This window comes from Lissotriton vulgaris, chromosome 2_1 (assembly GCF_964263255.1).
Source record: "Lissotriton vulgaris chromosome 2_1, aLisVul1.2, whole genome shotgun sequence".
Classification (NCBI taxonomy): Eukaryota; Metazoa; Chordata; class Amphibia; order Caudata; family Salamandridae; genus Lissotriton; species Lissotriton vulgaris.
The window spans coordinates 1,244,417,090-1,244,434,108 of NC_141687.1; positions in this window are offsets into that span (position 1 = coordinate 1,244,417,090).

Consider the following 17,019-nt stretch of genomic DNA (forward strand, 5'->3'; position numbering starts at 1 on the left):
ACAGAGAGCCTTGTGAAGGGAAAGCGACAAAAAAGTGTGGTGAACTGCTGAACAGTGTTCAGTTTCGGAGAGGTCATTTCATACAGCCGTGTCTAGAAACCAGTTTTCTGATTGCAGTGCAAGTTACATTAAACTCAGCCCCAGTCACGAGCCTGCAGTAACACATCCATCCCCCTTTCATGTTTTTCCCAATGGATTCTGGGCCCTTCAGAGCAAGGAAAACAGATGTCTGAGGGGAGTCCCTGTTACCTTGTGACAGTGTGCACATTTCTGCATCCTCAGCATCAAAAGCAGTGCTGCAGGATGAGGTATTCTGATTCGTATTGGACTCTGACACAAGGAATTTGAAAGGCTGGCAATATTCCCTGGCAATGCAGAGGCAGGAAAAAATCTGGACTGTTAAGAAACAGCTGTGTTTTGCTGATGAGGAACAAACAGTGTTTTCCTCTCTGATTCTCAAAGCATTTCTGTCTTCAAAGGAAGGATTATCACATTGCTTTTCCTCGCTTTTCTCGCTCTTTCATGCGATCTATTTGCTATGTGCACATATTCCCGACTTAAATTGCTTTTGTGCATATTAATGTGTGTTTAAATTAAAGGCTCAAATGATTGCTTTACCTTTTTTTATAGATAGACTGGCTCCAGTATTGATTTTCTGTCTAACGAATGTGAATTATTCCGGCACCACCAATAAAAAGACAAATGCTTTATATTTCCCCCATATTGCCCAGCTCGCAGAAACCAGCATGCTACCGAAATAAATTAAAGATCACTTCTGTCATGGTGGTGAAATTACGGGCTTTGCTAAATCGTAGATCAATGTGTCACTGAAGGTCGGTGCAGTCAGTGAAGTGGACATATCGTTCCTCTAGGGGGCGCCTATGCTGACCACGGGGGCAGGCAAGGCTTGTTTTGCTTAAGGAAATGGAAAGTTTCATGACGTCTACAAAGGGTGCCATGATTATGAGTATGAATATATATATATATATATGTATATATATATATATATATATATATATATATATATATATATATATATATATATATATATATATATATATATATATATATATATATATATATATATATTCACTGAAAATCCTAGGTTTCACACATGTTATAGTTAGCTGGACATTTCACTCATACAAAAACATTGAAATTCTCCCGTTATAGTTAGTTCAGCTAACTATACCTTGCGCGCCCGCAATGCACTGCTGATGACGTCACATATTACATCACGCATGACATGGTCAGTGACATCACTCATGACATCACTGATGACATCTCAAATGACATCACTGACGACTGTGTGTTTCTGTAAAGTTTCAATATGTTTAAAATATATATAGGGAAAGGCGTATTGAAGAATGAGTGGATGTATAAGTGTCTGAATGGATGATTTAGTAGGTGCGTGATTGACTCTATAAGTGAGTGATTAAATGTATCTTACTGAAACCATGGTTTAGTGTCTAAACTGTTTGAATCTCTGTATCCGTCTGTCTGTTGGTGTGCACACGACTGCATGGATTTGTGAATAACTACATAAGTGTCTATATGAGTTATTGATTGGTTGTCTGAGTATCTGTATGGGTGCCTGAGTGTTTGTGTGGGTGGGGTGTGTGTGACTCTTGTGGTTCTGAAAATTCTGGACCCTGCTATAATGTGGTACCGAGGCCTAACACTTGTGTCACAAAATATCATCGTACCATGACGAATTTGGTGTCGGCAGACCGGTAATGATTAGGACATTATCCCTATGTATTTGCGTTGTGATTGAGTGATGCTATCACCCTTAAATCATGGTTTCCGTCTCGAACCCTCGGGTTCCATTTTGTGAACGGCATCCATCTTGTGGCTTGCCCTTATATAGTCAATTGATTGAGGCCGAGTTTGATCTGAAAGGACACGTCCACCTTAGCTGACTTCCCCATGACCTGGCCGAGCTGACTCTACTGCCTCCAGCCAAACCTGTTTAGGCAGTTCCTCGCCCAGTGGCCGGGTAAGATAGCATCAAGGCACAACATGCCATAAACCATTCACTACATACAAACCATGTTATACACACACACACACCTGTCCCTGTTCCTTGTTTATGGCCAGTTTTACGATGAGGAGGTGCCCGATTTTATTGGGGTTTCATCGATATCTGATGGGAGTTCTGGGCCTGGCTGGGTAATCCATCACAAACTGGGCATACGAAAATGTGGGTTTGCCATCATGACTTCGCTTTTTCATTATTGTGGAAATATGTATATGACGTATTATAAAACTAAAGAATTCTTGCCTGCAGCTGTTATTTTTGTATAAAAGGAGAAGGCTGCTTCTGTAAAAACGAACAGTCTCCTGAGAATCTACACACCGTGCTGTTGTACTTCTAGGACACTTGTTACTTGGTTGCAGCCAATAAAACTCGATCTTTGACTTCACCTAGAAGACTCTGTGTTTCTGTGGTCCAGAACAGGAAGAACTCAAGAGGTCTTCGGGTGTTTTCCCCTGGCACCACGGGTTCCTAAAAACCCAGCACCTCAGTTGGCGCCCAACTCGGGGCGGTATAAAGCGGTGACGGTCCAAGCCAGATGTTCGTGAGGAGCTTCGTGTGAAAATTCCAGAGGACGGCAAGCCACTTCAGCGACCCCTGTATGTCGACGTGGTTCCGAAGGTCTTTGCTGCGAGGTTCCCCGCGTCCCGACGGCTACGAAGGACTGCTGCCCTGACTATCGCCCTGTTTTGGACCCAGTGATCCTTGGTAGAGTGAAACGATAGACGAGTCTTCTAGTGACGTCATCGATCATCAATACTTCAGTTAAGTATAAGTGGAGCGTCTCCCAGTCCTTAGTTTGATTCTTAGTTTTGGTATCCTTGAGATACACCTTGTTTGGAACTTGCAAGCGCCAAAACCAAGGGATTTGTGCCTGGTCTTAGCAGACTTGGAAACTTGTTTTGTCTTGGTTGTAGTAAGGACTCCCGATTAGAGGATTCGTGTCCGGTTCCTCCAATTGGAACTCCAACATATGAGCTCTATGTGAAGCACTGAGTAGGCCCTATCACGTATAATGAAGTGTGGATAAGATACACCAGAAAGGATGGTGTTTTAAAATGGCCCCAATATGGTGGCTTTGATACAGAAATACTAGATAATCTAGAGGTTAAACTTTTTAAGAAGAAAGCCCGGCCGGCGATGTTTGACTCTTTTTGCCTATGGCGCAAAGAAGCCAAACAGAAAGAAATGAAATTAGCAAAGAAAAATAAAAGAGGTATGTCAATGGTACAAGATGCCGTTGCATACAGGGACAATGAGGAAGAGCAGGAGAGTGAACAAATGCTCAGAAGCAAGAAGTTAGCAGTAGATAAATGCTACCCAATGTTGCCACATGAAGGACAAGGTTCAAAAGGGACATCAGAGAAGGACCCTTTAATATCCCACTTACTGAGTTCACCACCCCCATATGTACCAAGTGCTACTGCACCCCCGAAGCGCTTTGTTATACCGCGCCCCGGCGCACGAACTCCAGTTCATACACAAGCACCAGCTCCTCTTCAGCTGGTTCCTACTTCTCCGGCGCATCCCTCTCAAGGGCTGCCGCCTTTGCTACATACTCCGTCTGCTTTTTCTGCGGCTTTGCCTACCGCTCCAACTGTTTATCATGATACTACTTCTGCCACTGCCTCGACTTCCTCTGCCACTGTCAGAATCCAGCGTAGTACTGATCGTCAGGCTCCAGGTCCTTCCCTCAAGGTTTGTGCAATGCGTTCGTTGCCACTCTCCTTATGGAGTTGGAGACAGCGTTTGGCATCAACCTGGTCGATTTGATGCGCTTCCTGGTTGTTCCAATTTTTAAGGAGGTTAGCGCTCTAGTTCAAATCCTGGTCGGCCATTTCGTGCGCTCGCGTTCTATACGCGGCGCACTTCAACTGAAGTATTTTAGCGTACGGAGGTGTTTTCCATGACGCGTCCGTTTTTCATAGAAAATTCCCGTTTTAGCTTTTGGCGAAGATTAGCATTCGCCTTCCAAGAAGCCCCAGTTATTCTTTCCCCGTTCAGCTATTATGTCCCGCCTTTCGTCCCGCTCCTGAGACGCGTATCTCCAGCTGAGAACAATTAAGCTGCGCTGAGGAGTTTTTTGCTGACAGCGGTTCTAGCACACAGCGGGGGCCAGGTTTGAATTAAGCAGTTCTTCTGTGAAGCGGTAAGAGGAACTTTCACTGTGAAATATAAACTGTCTCCAGTTGCCGGGAGTTTAGAGTCCATGAGAGAATCCTGAAATTCCAGAGTATATACAGAGACTTTTCAGACAGCAGCATTAAGTCAGTCAGAGTACTTAGAAAGACTGGAACAATATTCACATTTGGCAAGTGAAGTAACTCGTGATTTTCAGAGACAGTATTTCTTCAGCACTGTTCGAATGGAGTACCAGCCAGCAGCATTGTAGACAGGGGTATTATGATATGCATATGATATATACGTTTGTTTACCGACTTATTGTCTGCACTATCCTGAGTATCTACCTGCGTGGGACATCCAGCATACTTACCCACGTTGACATTTCTTCGAACATTGCTTAGATCTTCAGAGAGGGGCAAAGATTCACACATATTCAGGTATACAACATTAGGGGGGAACTCTTAGATAGATAGAGTACCAATATCTAGAAGGGAACTGTACTAAGTGTGCTTATTGTTTTAGGTGATCGCTGCCAGTCCTGCTGAGTTGACGAAGACACCTGTGTGACAGTCTCTCTTGTTATCCACTTCCCCTTTCCCCGTCATTCCTGGTCTTGGAGAGATTCGGGTCCAGGGGTGTGGGGGAGCTGGGAAATCAGCATCTGGGTTCCTTCTTCACGTCATCCGCTCCCACGGAATCACTGGAGTTCAGGTACGCTTCTTGACAGATTGAAGTGCCAGTTCTTCCTTCCGTCTGAGCAGGATGGCTGAAGGGTTAGATGTCAAGGCTTTGGCATCCATTCTGGAGGGGTTGCAGAAACAACTCAGTGAAACTAGGGAGGAGGTTCGTAAGTCCAATCAGGAGGCAAGTTTTTTAAGACAAAGAATAGATGAGCTCTCTGCAAGTCCGAGTCCTAACTTTGGGGGGCTTAAGTCTCCAACATTTGCCCCCTCTTCGTCCTCTTCCTCTGCCTTGACTACGCAGGTAGTGCATGCTATGTCCCCTACGATTCCTTTGGCCCCACCAGAAAGATTTCAGGGGGATCCACATAAAGCTCAGATCTTTTTGAGCCGATTTTGTTTAAAGAAGACCAGTCCAGGGTGGCGTTCGTGCTGTCTTACCTCAGTGGAGATGCAGCTGCTTGGTCCCTGCCTTTGGTATCCTCTAATGATCCAGTCTTGTATAAGTTTGAAGATTTTAAAGCCGAATTCCTGCGCATCTTTGATCGTCGTACTGTTTCCCAGACCACAGATAATGAGTTGCTGGACTTAAAACAAAGAAACAGGGATTTGGTGGCATATCTGGCACAGTTTAACAAGTTAATAGTTGAGACCAACTGGCCTGCAGAAAAGAGAGCGGCAATTTTTTATCGTGGACTCAAGGATGAGTTAAAGGATGGTCTGGCTCAAATCCCGAAGAGACCAACTGAAGTGTCAGCATTGATTGATCTGGTCCTGCAAATTGATCAACGGCTGTCTGAGCGTCGGAGTGAGAGGCGAAGGGACATCAAACCAATTCCGCCTCGATTTGATCGAGTTCGTTCAGATCCCCCTAAGAATAGTGATGGGAATTCCAGTGAGGAGCCTATGCAAATTGGAACTGTCAGAGGTCCTCTTTCTCAGGAAGAGAGAGAGAAGAGACGTCAAGGCAAACTTTGTATGTACTGTGGCCAGTCCGGTCATTTTGTCAAGGAATGCCCAAGAAGACCCAAGACCAACCCTTCGGTAAAAGACAAGCTCCACCAGTAGACGGAGTTGCTCTGGTGGGAGCGGCACATGAGTCAACTCCCAAGTCTCAACTGTTGGCAAATACGTTGCAATTGGATGCTCCGCATTTGATCCTGTCTTGTGTTATCAGATTTGGAGAAAGTCGTGAGGAAAGAGTATCAGTAATGTTAGATTCTGGGGCAACTGGAAATTTCTGTGACTTACAGTTTGCCAAGAAGTTGCAGATTAATTTTGTGAAGAAATTGAAGCCAGAACCAGTGCGTGCAGTAGATGGCACAGAGCTATCATCTGGTCCCATTGCCTTTGATACAGAAGTTATAACCGTCGTGGGTCCTGGAGATCATTGGAGCTATCTGAGTTTCAATTTAATTGATTCTCCACAGTTTCAAATGATATTAGGCTTGCCTTGGCTTACAGAACATAACCCTCAGATAGATTGGGCCAAGCGATCTGTGGAGATGAATTCCAAGTTTTGTACAGAACACTGTTTTCATGATCTATTGGACCATCCACACCCAACTGTGTCTGCAAGTTTAGCCAAACAAGTGCAAATGATTTGTACAATCGAAGTTCCCGAAATTCCAGAGGAATATTTGGATTTGAAAGAAGTTTTCAATGAAAAGGAGGCCTGTAAATTACCCCCACATAGAGAATATGATTGTCGGATAGAGCTTGAACCTGGAGCCTCCTTACCCTGCAGTCGCATTTACGCTCTCTCTGAACCTGAGAATTTACATTTGAAGGAGTATATTGAGCAAAATTTGGCTAGAGGCTTCATCCGACCTTCGCAGTCCCCTGTGTCTTCTCCCCTCTTCTTTATTCCGAAGAAGGATGGGTCTTTGAGAACTTGTATTGACTACAGGGCCTTAAATCAGGTCACCAAGAAGAACCGCTATCCGTTACCCCTCATTTCGGAGCTACTCGATCAAGTCAAGAATGCCAGTATCTATACTAAATTGGACTTGAGGGGAGCTTATCATCTGGTGCGGATGGCAGAAGGTGAGGAGTGGAAGACAGCATTCCGAACTCGGCTGGGGTTGTTTGAATATCAGGTAATGCCCTTTGGCCTTTGTAACGCCCCAGCCGCTTTTCAACATTTTGTGAACGATGTACTTCGTGAATGTTTAGATCGTTTCGCTGTTGTTTATATTCACGACATCCTCATTTTTTCAAAGAATCTCGAGGTCATGTCCATCATGTGCGAATCATTTTAGAGCGTTTGCTGAAGTATCAATTGTATGTCAAACTGGAGAAATGTGTTTTTCACACTTCAGAAGTGGAATTTTTGGGGTTTATTCTCTCCCCAAAGGGTGTCTTTATGGATGATACCAAATTACAAGCAATAAAATCCTGGCCTGCTCCAAGATCTGTCAAGGAGATACAAAGTTTTTTGGGATTCGCCAATTTTTATCGGTGGTTCATTCAGAACTTTTCAGAGAAAGTAAGTCCAATCACCCTCTCGTTGAAAAAGAATGAGCGATTCATTTGGAGTGAAGAGTCAGAAGAAGCCTTCCAATTGTTGAAGAATGCCTTTGTTTCAGCACCAGTTTTGCAGCATCCAGACTTAAGTGAACCTTTCTTTGTGGAAGTGGATGCTTCTAATTTGGCTATTGGAGGAATTCTGTCCCAGCGGCAGAAACAGACTGGTCAGTTGCATCCAGTGGCATATCATTCTCGAAAGCTATCCCCTGCGGAAATCAATTACTCAATTGCAGATAAGGAACTTTTAGCAGTAAAGGATGCTTTTAAAGTATGGAGGCATTACCTACTGGGAGCAAGACATGTGATCACAGTGTTCACCGATCATCGCAATTTGCAGTTTCTTAAGTCGGCCAGAACTTTAACTCCACGCCAATTAAGGTGGTCCCTTTTCTTTGCAGATTACGATTTTGTTTTGACATACAAGCCTGGATCTGCCAATGGGAAGGCAGATGCCCTTTCTCGTCTCAGTCTTGGAGATGATTCCGAAAAGGTTGAAGAAAGTTTTATCATTCCGCAGGAAAAGATTGTTGCCTCAGTTGTTGAGGATGACTTGGAAAATCGAGTCCGAGAAGTATTTCAAGGAAGTGAATTCTCAAATTGGGAAATGGAAGGCACTGATCGCGAAGTCAAGGATGGGAAACCTTACTTTCAAGGGAAGTTGTTTATTCCTAGTGAAGAGTTACAGAACAAAATCCTCCGGCAGTTTCATGAGCACCCGTTGGCAGGTCATAAAGGTGCAGTGAAGACTTTAGAACTGGTGAAGAGGACCTTTTTCTGGCCTGGGATGGAAGCGCAGGTGAGACAGCACGTCGCTACTTGTGAGCAGTGTCTTAAGGGCAAGAGTTCTAGACAGTCTCCCCGGGGTTTGCTTCAGCCCTTGCCTGTAGCCCCAGCCCCCTGGCATACCATCTCAATGGATTTCATTGTGGATTTACCCTCGAGTCAGGGATTCTCAGTCATCTGGGTGGTGGTGGACCAGTTCTCTAAGATGAGCCATTTCATTCCATTGAAAGGGTTGCCCACAGCTCCTCAATTGGCTACACTTTTTTTCCAACACATAGTCAGATTGCATGGGGTTCCAAAGATAGTAATCTCTGACCGGGGTTCACAGTTTGTTTCCCGTTTCTGGAGGTCCTTCTTAAAAGGTTTAGGAGTAGATTCCCGTCTGTCGACCAGTTTTCATCCGGAAACGGATGGACAGACGGAAAGAGTAAACCAGGATCTAGAGCAGTATCTCCGCATGTATTTGATGGAACAGGAGGGAGAATGGCCCTCGCTATTGAGTACTGCGGAGTTTGCTTACAACAACTCAGTTCATTCAGCTACTGGATATTCTCCTTTCTTCCTTAATTCTGGTAGGCATCCAAATATGCTAGTGGGTAAATCGGAGGTTGAGGTCCCTGCGGCGGAGGAGGTGATTCAGAACTTATCAGTCTGCTTCACTTAATCTCTCCAAAGCAAAAGCAGATTACAAGAGACAGGCCGATAAGAAGCGCAGGGAGGCTCCAACCTTTTTGGCAGGTGATTTGGTTTGGGTATCCACCCGCCATATGCGGTTGGTTGGAAATAGAAAATTTCAGCCTAGATTTGTGGGTCCTTATCCAGTGGTGATGATGGTGAATCCAGTCAGTGTCAGGTTGGCTCTTCCTAAGTCCATGAAGATTCATCCCACTTTTCATGTATCCTTGATAAAACGAAGCCCACCAAATCTTAGGAGAGATCTCCCACCAGTGCCAGTTCAGGTCCAATCTGCAGAAGAGTTTGAGGTAAAGAGAATCCTGGACTCAAAATGGAGAAAAGGCAGTCTGTTCTATTTGGTGGATTGGAAGGGGTTTGGCCCAGAGGACCGGTCGTGGGAGCCTAGTAAAAATGTTCATGCTCCCAGATTGGTCTCGGAATTTCACAAGACACATCCACAAAAGCCTAGAGAGGGGACTTTGGTGGGGGGTACTGTCAGAATCCAGCGTAGTACTGATCGTCAGGCTCCAGGTCCTTCCCTCAAGGTTTGTGCAATGCGTTCGTTGCCACTCTCCTTATGGAGTTGGAGACAGCGTTTGGCATCAACCTGGTCGATTTGATGCGCTTCCTGGTTGTTCCAATTTTTAAGGAGGTTAGCGCTCTAGTTCAAATCCTGGTCGGCCATTTCGTGCGCTCGCGTTCTATACGCGGCACACTTCAACTGAAGTATTTTAGCGTACGGAGGTGTTTTCCGTGACGCGTCCGTTTTTCATAGAAAATTCCCGTTTTAGCTTTTGGCGAAGATTAGCATTCGCCTTCCAAGAAGCCCCAGTTATTCTTTCTCCGTTCAGCTATTATGTCCTGCCTTTCGTCCCGCTCCTGAGACGCGTATCTCCAGCTGAGAACAATTAAGCTGCGCTGAGGAGTATTTTGCTGACAGCGGTTCTAGCACACAGCGGGGGCCAGGTTTGAATTAAGCAGTTCTTCTGTGAAGCGGTAAGAGGAACTTTCACTGTGAAATATAAACTGTCTCCAGTTGCCGGGAGTTTACAGTCCATGAGAGAATCCTGAAATTCCAGAGTATATACAGAGACTTTTCAGACAGCAGCATTAAGTCAGTCAGAGTACTTAGAAAGACTGGAACAATATTCACATTTGGCGAGTGAAGTAACACGTAATTTTCAGAGACAGTATTTCTTCAGCACTGTTTGAATGGAGTACCAGCCAGCAGCATTGTAGACAGGGGTATTATGATATGCATATGATATATACGTTTGTTTACCGACTTATTGTCTGCACTATCCTGAGTATCTAGCTGCGTGGGACATCCAGCATACTTACCCATGTTGACATTTCTTCGAACATTGCTTAGATCTTCAGAGAGGGTCAAAGATTCACACATATTCAGGTATACAACGTTAGGGGGGAACTCTTAGATAGATAGAGTACCAATATCTAGAAGGGAACTGTACTAAGTGTGCTTATTGTTTTAGGTGATCGCTGCCAGTCCTGCTGAGTTGACGAAGACACCTGTGTGACAGTCTCTCTTGTTATCCACTTCCCCTTTCCCCGTCATTCCTGGTCTTGGAGAGATTCGGGTCCAGGGGTGTGGGGGAGCTGGGAAATCAGCATCTGGGTTCCTTCTTCACGTCATCCGCTCCCACGGAATCACTGGAGTTCAGGTACGCTTCTTGACAGCCACTGCCTCGACTTCCTCTTTACATCAGCCTGTCTTTTCTGGCACATCTGCCTCTCCGCAAGCTTCTCCTTCTGTTCGACAGAGAGTGGCAAGTACTGTCACTGGTCTGTTCTCACCTTTCTTTGGGTCGCCTAAGATGACCCCTAACACAGGACCTAGACAATTGCGTAGTCAACTGCCTGATTATCAGGAAAGAGAAGTGCTGAATGAGTTAGCACATAAATGGGTCACTGATACTGTAAAGTATGATGTTCAGTCTGTTATGGAAGTCTTCTGTCAGTAGGAAGCACCCACTCAGAGATATGTATTCGAAGAGATGTGTGTATATCTCTGCGAAGATTTGCAAGACAATGATCCAAAACGCAACATGAAGGAATTATTCCGTATGCGATTCAAGTTCTATGAAGGCATGATTGTAGGTGCCGATGTTGAACGAGCAATAGATATGTTGTTATCTTACAGGAGTAAGAGGAACAATTCTAGATCACTGTATGAGGATGACACGTCAGGTAGGAAAAAGGCGCAACAGTATCCCATGAGAGAAGTTCCTCCAGTTTGGAGGGAAGGTGACGCAAATGCGAATCCAGCAATTCTGCCACATTTCCAGCGTGTATGGGTACATGTCCCCTGGAAAAGATCTGAAGTTTTAGCTCTCAAGCAGACATTGCCTGATCCTCGCAAAAATCCTGCAGGGTATTATAAGGAGCTATCACAGACTGCCAGCTCATGTATAATGAATTTAGCGGATGTAGACATGTTGTTTGGGAATGTTGTCCCACAGCCCTTATGGAGTAAGATTTGTCATGCAGTTCATGATCCAGAATTAGGTGACACGTGGGCTAATATTACTGCTGCTGATGCTAGGCAAGTTGGTGGCTCTAAGCCCGAGCCTTTAGTAGCTGTACTTCCTGGTAGAATTATCACATATATGAAAACTTTAATGCCTGAATTGCGTGTGAATTGGGACAAGCTATCTGCGTGCAAGCAGAAGAAAGATGAGAATGTGTCTGACTTTTTCACGAGGTTTAAGGAGACTTTCGTCGACCACAGTGGTCAGGATATGGCTACCGAGGGTGGCCAAAGATTGTTTGTAGACAAGTTCGTGCATAATCTGCTTCCTGAACTATTTAATAAATTGAAAGATTCCGAGAGTGCTTGGGCTGTTTCCACGTCAGCGCAGATTTTAGCCACAGCCCAATACCACGAAAATAGGCGCAAAGACGAGTTAGAGAAGGCAGACAAAAAGACTAAAGATTTGAAAACTAAAGTCCTTCTCCAGCAAGCCTATCCGCCTTGCACTGCTAGTCAGCCCGATTATCAGCAACCTCAGCAGTATTCGAGAAACTCACAAAGAAATGAGTCTTCTCAACAGCGTTTACCGTATGGTCCAAATCAGTGTGCGCATTGCAAGGAAGAGGGTCATTTCAAGAATAGTTGTCCAGCTTTATTGCGACGTTTAAATGGTGTTTCTGGTGCAAGAGGTAGAGGTGTTCAACAGGCTCCTAGGGGTAGGGGCCGTGGGAATTTCCCCCAGAATACTACTTCTTTTCCGCCTCAAAATTCCATGAACAGCTTTGAACAACAAAATAATGCGTCTTCGAGGTCAGCTCAGTACTATGCTGATGATTACTATGCAGAAAACGAGAATGAGGGTAATAATTGCTAGGACAGCCATGGGCAAAGAGAGGGAGTTGTTTCAGTTCCAGTAGGTCAGAATGGACCTTATGTTGAGGTGATTACATCAGGAGTGTCAGAACCTTTTCTGCTGGATACTGGTACTACAAAGAGTTCTATTATGCACTCCAAACTTCCTGGTGCACCTTTGTCTGGCGCCCCTGTTAGAAACCTGATTTCTAGTCCTATGCCCCTTTCTGTTGGCCCATATGAATTAGAAGCACCTCTCATTCTTACAACAGGTTGTGGCGAAAATTTGTTAGGCTTGGATTTGTTAAAAAGATTATATGCAACTTTGTACTGTTCTCCTTCGGGAGTACAACTTACGCTAGGTAAGAAAGTGATTTCCCCAATGTATTTGTCAAAGGAGAATATTCCGACTGAATCGTTATCTCTTCCAGATATACTTTGGGCTACTGGTTCTAACGATGTGGGTCTTGTGGAGATAGCTCCATATATCATAACGTTGCGAGCCAATGTTACGTTGCTACGTATTCCCCAATACAAGATATCTAGCGAATGTGAAAAGGCGTTGTTAGCGATCATTTACGACCTGATTGAGAAAGATGTCATTGAAGAGACAACAGGCAACATTTGTAACAGTCCTATTTTGCCTGTTTTAAAGCGTACTGATCCTTCACAGCCACCTGTGTACAGATTTGTGATTGATCTCAGAGAAGTGAACAAGATTGTTGTACCTCAGTTTCCAGTTGTTCCTGACATTACTGCCCTATTGACTATGGTTCCAGCTTCAGCCACTTGGTTCTCGGTAATTGACTTGAAGAATGCTTTCTTCAGCATCCCGATTGCTGAGGCGAGCAGAGATATTTTTGGCTTCAATTTAGGAGGTCGAAGCTTCCGCTTCAAACGCACTCCTCAGGGCTACTGTGAGAGTCCATCTATATTCAGTCAGGCTCTGAAATCACAACTTGACACTATTGTTCTACCTGATGGTGCGACTCTCATTCAGTACGTAGACAATTTGCTGGTCGCTGCAGATACTGAAGAGATTTGCAAGGAAGCCACATTGTCGTTGTTGCGTCATTTATGTGACATGAAGCACAAAGTCTCTCTTTCGAAATTGCAATTTTGTCGACAAGAAGTGACCTACTTAGGTCACATCTTATCGAAGGAGGGAAGAGAGAATACAGGCGATTGCAAGATCGAGTGTCCCAAGGACACAGAGAGAAGTGCGTGCTTTCTTGGGCATTACTTCATATTGCAGACAATGGATACCAAATTTCTCACTGTTGGCTAAACCTTTGGTGGCATTAACCTGTAAAGATACACCCAATCCTGTGCCTTGGTCTGAAGATTGTCAGAAAAGTTTTCACGAGTTGCGTGATGCATTGTGTTCGGCTCCTGTGTTGGGTAACCCCGACTACAGTAAGCCTTTCACATTATATGTCCATGAGAAGGAAGGTTGCGCATTATCAGTCCTGACACAATCCTTTGGGGACAAACAGCGTCCATCCGCGTACTACTCAGCAACTCTAGATCCCGTAGCTAGGGCATTACCAAGTTGCTTGAGGGCCGCTGCTGCAGCAGCTGTCTGAATCCGACAGTCTGCTGGGTTAGTAATGAATAATGCACTAATAGTTATGGTCCCACATGCAGTAGACATTTTGCTAAACAGAACAAGGACACAGCACTTAACTAGTGCTCGACTGTCAAGTTATGAACTGACACTTTTAGCGAGTCACGTACACATAAAGAGGTGTGATACACTGAACCCCGCTACATTATTGCCCATTCCAACAGAGACAGATGAGGTCGAAAAACATGATTGCTGTTTTTGGAAAGAAGAAGAGACAAAAGGGAGAGTAGACTTACAGGACACTCCCCTTCCTGAATCTAATGATACTTTATGGGTTGATGGTTCATGCTTCAAGTTGCCAAATGGTGATACGACTGCAGCATATGCTGTGACAACATTGCACACTATTGTAAAAACTGCACGTATCCCACACAATTCTGCGCAAGCAGCAGAGTTAATTTCACTTACAAGAGCGTGTGTGTTGGCAAAAGGAAAACGAGTGAATGTGTATACAGACAGCCAATACGCCTTTGGCGTGGCTCACAATTTTGGACGATTGTGGCGTGAACGTGGGTTCCTGACATCGCATGGTGCAAGAATCCAGCATGGTCAGCTAGTGAATGAGCTTCTCGAGTCACTGACCTTGACACTACAAGTCGCGATTGTGAAATGCAGTGCACACAGAAAGATTCAAGATGATGTTGGTCGTGGGAATGCATTTGCAGATGAAGTTGCGAAAGAGACTGCAAGGAAAGCGATGAGTCGAATGTATGTTGTAGGTCCTGCGAGATGGATTGCTGATGTGGGTATGTGTGAGGACACTATTGAAAGTGTGAAGTCTATACAATCCGATGCCACTGAGAAAGAGGTGAATGAATGGAGAGAAAGCAAGGGTAGATTGGATGCGAATGGTTGTTGGGTCGAATTATCAGAACATCAGAGATGGCTGTTACCCGATGCATATGTGCTCGCAGTGGTGACAATGGCTCATGGAATGGCTCACATTAGTGCGAAAGGAATCTGTAAGTTGTTGGCCCCAGCATGGCAGAATAGTGGCATCCCAAAATGTGCAGAGAACTTGGTCAAGAACTGTATGGTGTGTTTGAAGTACAATCCCGGTACGGGAACTCCAACTCCAGCTGGTCATTTTGCGCCTCCAACGTATCTGTTCGAGGTTTTGCAGCTAGATTTCAACCACATGGAGAGGTGCAACAATCTGAAATACGTGCTTGTTGTTGTTTGCGCCTTCTCCAGGTGGGTGGAAGCGTATCCCCTTAAGGACAATACTGCCCTGTCCACAGCCAAAGCCCTGGTCAAAGAATTCTTCCCTAGATTCGGTATGCCTAGAATTGTCTGGAGTGATAATGGAAGTGAACTCGTAGGACGAGTGATGAAGAGAGTGTGTGAGTGTCTAGGGATACACCAGAAGTTCCACGCTGCAAATCACCCCCAATCAGCTGGATTAGTAGAGTGCTACAACAGCACGTTAAAATTAAAATTGGCCAAGATCCAAGCCAGCACAGGTCTTAAATGGCCTGACGCCTTGCCTTTGGCACTCCTATCTAACAGAATGACTGTCCATTCTAGACTGGGTCTTAGCCCCCACGAAATCGTGTTCAGGCGCGTAGCAAACATATGGGGATTGCCAAGGCCCAAGAAACTAAGCGAGATAGAGCACCCTGTACTGCTTGACTATTTGCACGAATTGACAACTAAATTGCGTGTTTTACACCAACAGGTCCACAGTTCCTCTCCACCAGCGTCTGATGATCCAGGTCACGCAATTGAACCTGGCACCTGAATCCTGGTGCGAAACTTCCAGCGAACAAAGCACGAGCAGCCCCGCTGGTCTGGACCCTACCAAGTGCTACTGGCCACCCGCTCTGCAGTACGTGTCCACGGCAAGAAAAATTGGGTGCATGGCGCCCATTGCAAGCGGGTCCCGCTGCCCCTTCCATATGACCGGTGGGTCCAGGAGGGAATTGCTGACTCTGAGTCCGAGTCCTTACCACGCTTTGTACCTTTCAGTGATGCACGTTTAAAAGGAACTGCTACAGACAAGGAGAACGATCATACTCTGCAAGGATTTGTGCCACCGTCAATGCAGTTGGACACTACAGAACCCGAAATCTTGTTTGAAGATCACACCATACCGGGGAAACAACGGTATAATCTGAGGCCAAGAAAAACGAACTAATAAAAGTGAACTAATAAGACTTTCCCCCCAAGAACTATTTTTGACTGTACAGCTCTCTCGCCCAGGGAACTTGCTCATTTTTGATTTTCAAACCACCATCCGGTTCTGCTGCTAGGGTCGCGGTTGCCACAGTCTAGGGAGTGCAGCTGGAGACGGTTAGGTCGACAGTTCTGGTTGGTCTAAGGGAATTACCCTGGACTGAACAGAAGCCCTCCTTAGCAGAATCAATCTCCCACCGCGGGCAGCAACTTAGAGGATGGAGTTTCCAAGGGTAGAGAGACCTGCTAAATCCACGAACTTTGAAAAGAAAATATGCATTGTGATGGCAAGAAAACAATTTCTAATAATATGTCTTTTAATGTTGTGTAGCATAATGACGTTTTTGATTGGCTATGCTTTATTCACATTTCGAGTTACATTTGTACACAACACTCAGCCCACACCTGCTCCTACTGTCTCCCTGCATTCTTTTCACCCTCTACCAGAACACGAGTCTGCCAGAAGATTAGAATTTGTAAACAACTCATTCGTCCAACTCCTACACCAGCACCAGTCCGTAATGAACACCACGAATTGTTGGGTATGTGGACTTATGCCACACATGACGGATAAGGGTATCCCATACTTCGTTCTGCCATTTAGTTACTATGGTTCTCTGTGGGCTTTCCAGACAATGTTCCTGTTTGCCATAGATTCGTATCCCCCTCGTTCCACAGGGAGCAATTCCAGCAACAAGGCACTAGTGGCAGGAATAAGAAATATGAGCAGGGACATTGATACATATCGAACGATTCCCAAAGATGAGTTTACAGCATACAGTAGATGGATCATAACTAAATATGGGATTTCCTTGAGTGAGAGCCAGAAAGCAAAGAAATCCTCCCCGGTTTCGATAGTACCCCACCGAGGTCACCTATGTCTGCAAGGTATTGGGAGGGATCCCAAAGCACGGTTGGGGAAGAGCGTTTGCACGGAAACATATGTGTTTGCATCTCGAACTTCCCCTTGGTTCTTAGCAGCTAAGGGTACATATTTCGTCTGCCATGATCAAGCATATACATGGTTGCCCCCTGACTTCTCGGG